This window comes from Oryzias latipes, chromosome 1 (assembly GCF_053564925.1).
Source record: "Oryzias latipes strain Hd-rR chromosome 1, Olatipes_Hd-rR_3.1".
NCBI lineage: Eukaryota > Metazoa > Chordata > Actinopteri > Beloniformes > Adrianichthyidae > Oryzias > Oryzias latipes.
Window position 1 is genome coordinate 38111645 of NC_136237.1, and position 6763 is coordinate 38118407.

Sequence of the window (6763 nt, forward strand, 5' to 3'; positions counted from 1 at the left end):
AGTTAATTCAGTCTCAATAATCAGAAATGCACACAACCGGTTTTACAAATGCACACGCTCCGATTCACAAATGTCATTTTATGCAAACGTGAAAAATAAATTCGGAAATACACACCCTGTGTTTCACAAACACACAGATTGTGTTTCACACATGCACACTAAATGTTTTACAAATGCACAATAAGTGTTTCTCACAAATGTGCACACTGTTTTTCACAAAAACATTTTAGAAATTCACAATAAATGTATCAGAAATGCACAGTAAGTGCTTCACAAACATGATTTTTAGGTACACATGTGATGTGAACTCACAGATCATTCGAACTGCAGAATTTGCATTCAAAATCCCGTTCTCGTTTGTGAATCTCCCCGTGTGTGTGAGAGATTTTTCTACGGTGAATATTGAGACTCATCTGACGGAGCGGGTCGACTAATCTCACCATTGGCTAGTGAATCTGTCAATCAAACTCATTGGCAAAGCAGGCGGGTTCGCTTTTAACCAATCGAATGGCCCCTTACACTCCTCACTTTCAAAGTGACGAGGGAGGGAGCTGTTCAGCACAGCAGTTGGGAGGACGCGGGCGGCAAACATGGCGGAGAGGTCTTCTGAACTGGATCAGTCTCAGCCCGTAAGTAATGCATTTATTTGATCATTCCCTCGTTGTACGTCCTGTAATGTTATTGAATACTAAGTTGAAGCGTTCTCCTTTGCCAAGTGACATGTGTGAATGCTTTATGAACACTGCAGCCGAGTCGTTTGCAGAGTACCCCCACCGCAAATTAGCTTAGCTTTGTTTTGCTTAGCCTGTGCAAGTTGTGGCTGCCTGTGAGTGAAGTTCAAGCCGGTGTCGGTTCAAGCTAGCGTCTATAGCCAATGATCTGTAGGTTCTTAACATGATTCATAAGGAACTAAGGGGAAAAGAATGCCGGATTTACAGCAGCAAAGAAAGTTTAATAAAAAGTATTGATTTGGAGACGGCGATTTGTTTAACACTGATGCTATGCTATGCTAACTAGCTAGTTGTTCCGTGTGCTGCCTTTATGTAAACGCGATCCGGGTTAAAGTTAGACACAGCATTTTCACAACCCAGACTTTAAGACGGGGTGGACTGTGCAACAAAGTTAATTCATATGACATTCATGAAAACGGCATTTTTTAAATATAACATACATTGAATCCACTGATGAATAAAAGAAGCCTCATTAAGTTTCTAACGTTAGAACCCGTATTGTGCTGAAAAGCCCTGTGAGATTGTGTCAGAGTGACAGCCACTAAATTCCCCGTATCTTTACTTCCAATGACGTAATGACAAGAATCCCAAACATTATGTTTTTAGGCTGTTTTGTAGTCGATAAGTAGTCACAGAAAGGGTGGATGGGAGAAATCAGCTGTCAACAGTGATTAGAGTAGAAGTTACTGTAAGTATTACACACAGGCTTCCTGTGATCAGTGTCTTGTCTCTGATTTTTTTTAAAGGTGTTCTTTACTACAAGCTCAAGTAATCATAGCAAGAGTGTTTTAAAAAATTCCCCTTTCATATATTTGAAAATTATGTAATTTAAGATCAGACAGCTAAATTATCTAATCCATGTTTGTTGTGTTTTTATTTATTCTCTAGGAATTACTGAAGCGTGACAGCGTGACAATCTTTTGTTCCTCGTGCCATCAGGCAATACAACTCTCTGGCAGGGCATCTTACAAGTAATTTCTTTTAATTTTACCCACTGATTTTCCAATTATTTACCTTTTTTTATCAATCTTTTTATTTTGTGATATTTCTATTTGTAATGCATGTGTGTTTATGTGTTTTTTTAAGATGGCCATTTTAAAAAAAATTTCCTCAGGGATTATTAAATACCCTTCTATTCTATTCTATTTCATATTTTATCATCCTATTGTATTACTGTTTTACCTGTCAATTGGGAATTTAGCATTTTTGCCGCTGTAAACATCTGTCAGTTGAAAGTATTTGTACTTGTATTCCATAGATCTTGTACCTGAGAAGATAGCAGACAACAACTGTGCAGACACCCACTTGGCCTTCTTCAGTGACGCTGTGAACGTTTATGGCTTTCCTCTGAGGTATTCATGTCATTCATAAAGAAATATTTTATTCACATATCAGGCAGTATAAGTACTTGGTTATTTGTACAAAAATAAAATTACTTTTTTTAGACTCCTCTCCATAAACAAAGGCAACTCTAAAACTTTCCCCTCATGAATAACATTTTACCCCCCCTTAACAGTCTCTCTCACCTCATTTTTTTCCCCAGTGATACATGTAACCCACTCCTGCAATTTTTTTAACCTAGAAATTCTACTTATTGGCATCATACATAAGAACATTACATTTTAAACTGATGTGTACCGTATTGCCGATGCATTTGTAATTATGTGTTTGAGACATGATTTTCATGTTATTGTCAGGGTGAGAGGAGATCACGGAGGAGAAAATGTGGGCATAGCCGAGTTGATGCTCACAGTACGTACAACTGACACAAACGGCTTCATTGTGGGAAAAGTGTACACACAATCAACGGTGAGTTGAACCTAGTTTTAGAAGCTTTAATATATACACAGGGCTCCAGACTGCGTCCATTTGGTCGCATTTTGCGACCAAAATTTGAGAGTGTGCGACTGAATTTTACACCCAGTCGCACATGTGCTACCAGTAAATTTGCCTCCTCCACCCTCCGTATTTTTTATACATTAAACATGAAAGGAGCACGTCAATGATCGATGAAATGAGAGATGAAATCATCGATGAGACGCGAGCGCACACGCACGCAGGCAGACACACACACTCGCGCGAATACTCATGAGACTGGAGCACACGCGAGCACACACTCGCGTTTCATTGAGTGATGCCTGAGGCGGCCAATGCGTGTGAGAAGAATAGGGAAAGTCACTGCAAGTGGCTAAAATATGTGGAGGGGCGGGGCCTAGAGATAATCGAGCGCGCGTAAACATCCGTGGGAAGGAAACGGAGACAAATATCATCACAACTTGATATGTGCGTCTGAGCTATGAGCAAGCGAACTATTGATTCGTTCTTCCGACCTGCAGCTAGTGTACCAGTGCCAGAGTGTACAGCAGGGGTCTCAAACTCGCATGAAATCGAAGCTGCAGCGAGACTGAAAGAGACCAGGAATTAGGAGTTGTCCTTAACATTCAATTTCGTTTTAATATGCCTCTCCCCCTAAGTATGAGCTGTGATATTACATCTTTTATAATTATTTTAATGTTTTGTAATGGATGTAGCCTTTTTTTAATCAGTTGGTATTTTAAATTATTTTAATTGATCAGTGAACTACAAAAAACCCATCAGGACGCATGTCCCATAATGCATTGTTTTTTAGTCTGTAGGGCAGCTTTTAGTCAGTTCAATACTAAATTTCCAGCTGCGTTCGCTCTGATTGGTGTCTTGCTCTCACCCCTTTCTCGTGATATTTTTGTTTTGATTGACAGGTGATGTTGGAGCAAAAACAAAAATATACGTCACACACCAGGTGATCTGTGCAGTGTTGCGTCCATCTGGGTGATCTCAAACACGCTTATTGTGCATCTTGGCTGAACCTATTTGGTGTCACCAACATGAATTTCCATCCTCTAATATTTACATACATTTAAGTATTGTTTGAAACTGTGAAATTACGAAAGGTTACTACGGTAATCACTTGTTACTAAAAACTTTTTTTTATTCTAAAAGTATGGTATTTTTTTTACTATTTTTACTTAGTTGTACTGTCGTGACAGCGATGGTGCTGTCAGTTTACCTTCATGTTGCATCTTCAAAAGTGCAGAATAAAATATGACACTGAATTAGAAACAGCACATTGTAATTTCTGCATCTATTATTAAAGTATTTATTTGTAATACAGTGGAAATTAGTAGATTTGGTTAGAATGTTGATTTACGGTATGCGCCCCTAAATTTTCTGGTTGTGCCCCTAAAATTTTCAGTTAGGGGCCACTATGCTCCTAGTGAAATAAGTTAGTCTGGAGCCCTGATACATAAAAGTGAATGATGTATTAAAAATAAATCTGACAATATTATATTTATTTTTGCTTTTTTTCAAATACAGGATTGAGCTCCTCTGGTGTGATGTCTTCGTGAGTGTTACTGGTTTATATTACAACATCCTGCACTCTCCTGAGGACCAAGACTTGCTCAATATCAGTCACATCACGTATTCTGCTGCCATTACATTTTTCTACCACGCATTCAGGCCAGTTTGGATGTCTTTAGTGACGCGTGGGACAGCCATCCAATCAGGACGGAGCAAAGCATGACACCAAATCAGCTGTGGCAGTTGGGCTTGACCCAGAACCCTGTTTCTGATCCCCGGGTAAATGCTTTATTTAATCTCACTGTACTGGACAACTGATTTGTGTGCAGTTTGACTAAAGTGGAAAGTATCAAGAAGAGTATCATGAAATCATAATGACTACAGTGAATTTTCATCGAAAATGAATGAAAAGGATTATTGTTGTGTGGTGCAAACAATTTCCCTAAGTTGTTTGTTTGTAGGAAGAATAGCACATCTGCAAGTTCAAAATGCATCACAATGCATGGCATTATGAGCCATCAGATGTACTAATGTCACTACTTTGTTAAGGTTCACTTATTTGCAAATTATAAACAGTTATGGAGATATGAGGTCTGCCTGCAAGCAACAATATAAGTTATTATTAGTCGGTCACTGTTCCTACATAATCTAAAACACAAAAAAAACAGTGCTGTTCATAAACAGTATCTTTTTTTTTTTTTTTTTTTTGTCAGGGTATGCTGGTTCCAGAGATTGAATGGGAGGAGAGTGGATCCATGACTGAACCTCATCCTGGGATCAATGTCCTGGTATGGGACAGTCCTCTTCTGGGTCCACAAATGTTGGAACTGCAAGACGACATCAATCCATTGTGGAATTCAGACCGTTTGGGAGTGGACCTACATCTTTACTGTCCAGTGTGTTTAGAACTTAATTTAGGCGACATAATTACATACAGAAGAAGAGAGACTGAGGGGAGCAAGACAGAGTTCAAATCAATACTGTTGTATTGTTCAAGGGACTTCATTGTATGTAAGGAAGTTATGAAAATTAGTTCCAGTTTAAATAAAATTCAAATCAGTAGAGATTCCACATTTGCTTAAATTTTGATGTTTTAATCTGTCCATGTTTTCTCTGAATTTTACTCTGCAATAAAGGGTGAATGTTTGCACTTTGTTGTTCTATGACCATCTTTTGTTGTTTAGTATTTAACCAGCTATAAAACCCAGAGAGATGAGGATCTTTTTTGCAAGGGTGACCTGGCCAAGAGGTGTATATGTATATGGTTACAATATAAAATCAATGACATTTGAGTTATTAAAAAAATAAAATTAAGGTCAAGCAAAGTGACTTCGGGCTGAGCAGGGGATGTGTATTGGGTATCTGTGATTGACAGTGAGATGAACTTGAGGTAATGTAGTCCCATGTGGTACGGAGCAAAGTGATGCCAGTTTCTCCACAGAACCTACTGTGGAAGTTGCAGGTTTTTCTCCTCCACCTTCATATGATCAAAACCGTGTCTGAGTGTTGAAATGACGCTAGCATGAAAGCTAAGAGAATAACGTACAAACAATCCCGAGTGAAACATTCATTTTAAATCTCATGACCAGTACAGAGTTCGATGGATTCTAAGACAACTGCATTCAACCACTGTTGCCTTGCTTCCAGGTCCACTGAAAAGTTGCACAAGCCAGTAATTTTTGACAACCGAAGGCAATAAACCGACAAGCCATGCTAAGGCTAACACGCTAACGACCGACTGGTACAGAATCAAATATGGGCGGGGCTTTTGCCACCCGCAGAAAGCGTAGAGAAAGTGTAAGGGGCCATTCGATTGGCTAAAAGCGAACCCGCCTGCTTTCCCGATGAGTTTGATTGACAGATTCACTAGCCAATGGTGAGATTAGTTGACCCGCTCCGTCAGATGAGTCTCAATATTCACCGTAGAAATATCTCTCACACACACGGGGAGATTCACAAACGAGAACGGGATTTTGAATGCACATTCTGCAGTTCGAATGATCTGTGAGTTCACATCACATGTGTACCTAAAAATCATGTTTGTGAAGCACTTACTGTGTATTTCTGATACATTTATTGTGAATTTCTAAAATGTTTTTTGTGAAACACAGTGTGCACATTTGTGAGAAACACTTATTGTGCATTTGTAAAACATTTAGTGTGCATTTGTGAAACACAATCTGTGTGTTTGTGAAACACAGGGTGTGTATTTCCGAATTTATTTTTCACGTTTGCATAAAATGACATTTGTGAATCGGAGCGTGTGCATTTGTAAAACTGGTTGTGTGCATTTCTGATTATTGAGACTGAATTAACTCCATAGAGGAGCGCCGCCGCTAACGCCAGCGACGGTGGCCGCGTTGGTTTTTTTGAACTGGCGCGTGAGCGTCAACGACCTTCGAGGCCTCGCGGAGCGATAACGCCGAACGCCCTGGGTTCGAAACGACGCTCCCCGGCCAGCCGCGAGGCTAACGGCTGCGGGCTCCGTTTGCAGCGTACGCTGCTCGGGCGTGACGTCACGGTGTAAACAATCAGAGGAGTCGGAACAAAAGTTTGTAAACACAAACTTACAAATTCTGCTTTACTAAACTAAACGATATTTTGATATCATCATGTTTCACATCAGAAAAAAAGATTACCCATTTTATTTACTTTTTTAAACTCTTTATTAATTTACAAACATGCTTTCCTAA

General features: G+C 39.4%; 1 long non-coding RNA gene across 2 annotated transcripts; it reads left to right on the plus strand.

Annotated features, from left to right (window-relative positions):
• Positions 1–487: 487 nt before the first annotated feature.
• Positions 488–5220, plus strand: LOC144992132 (uncharacterized). Of its 2 annotated transcripts, none has more exons than XR_013655931.1 (7): positions 488–629; positions 1620–1702; positions 1990–2083; positions 2429–2540; positions 4086–4113; positions 4230–4349; positions 4784–5220. It is a non-coding gene; the product is annotated as an uncharacterized LOC144992132 (long non-coding RNA). The 2 variants fall into 2 exon arrangements; XR_013655932.1 differs by having other exon boundaries at positions 4250–4349; positions 4784–5002.
• Positions 5221–6763: the final 1543 nt, after the last annotated feature.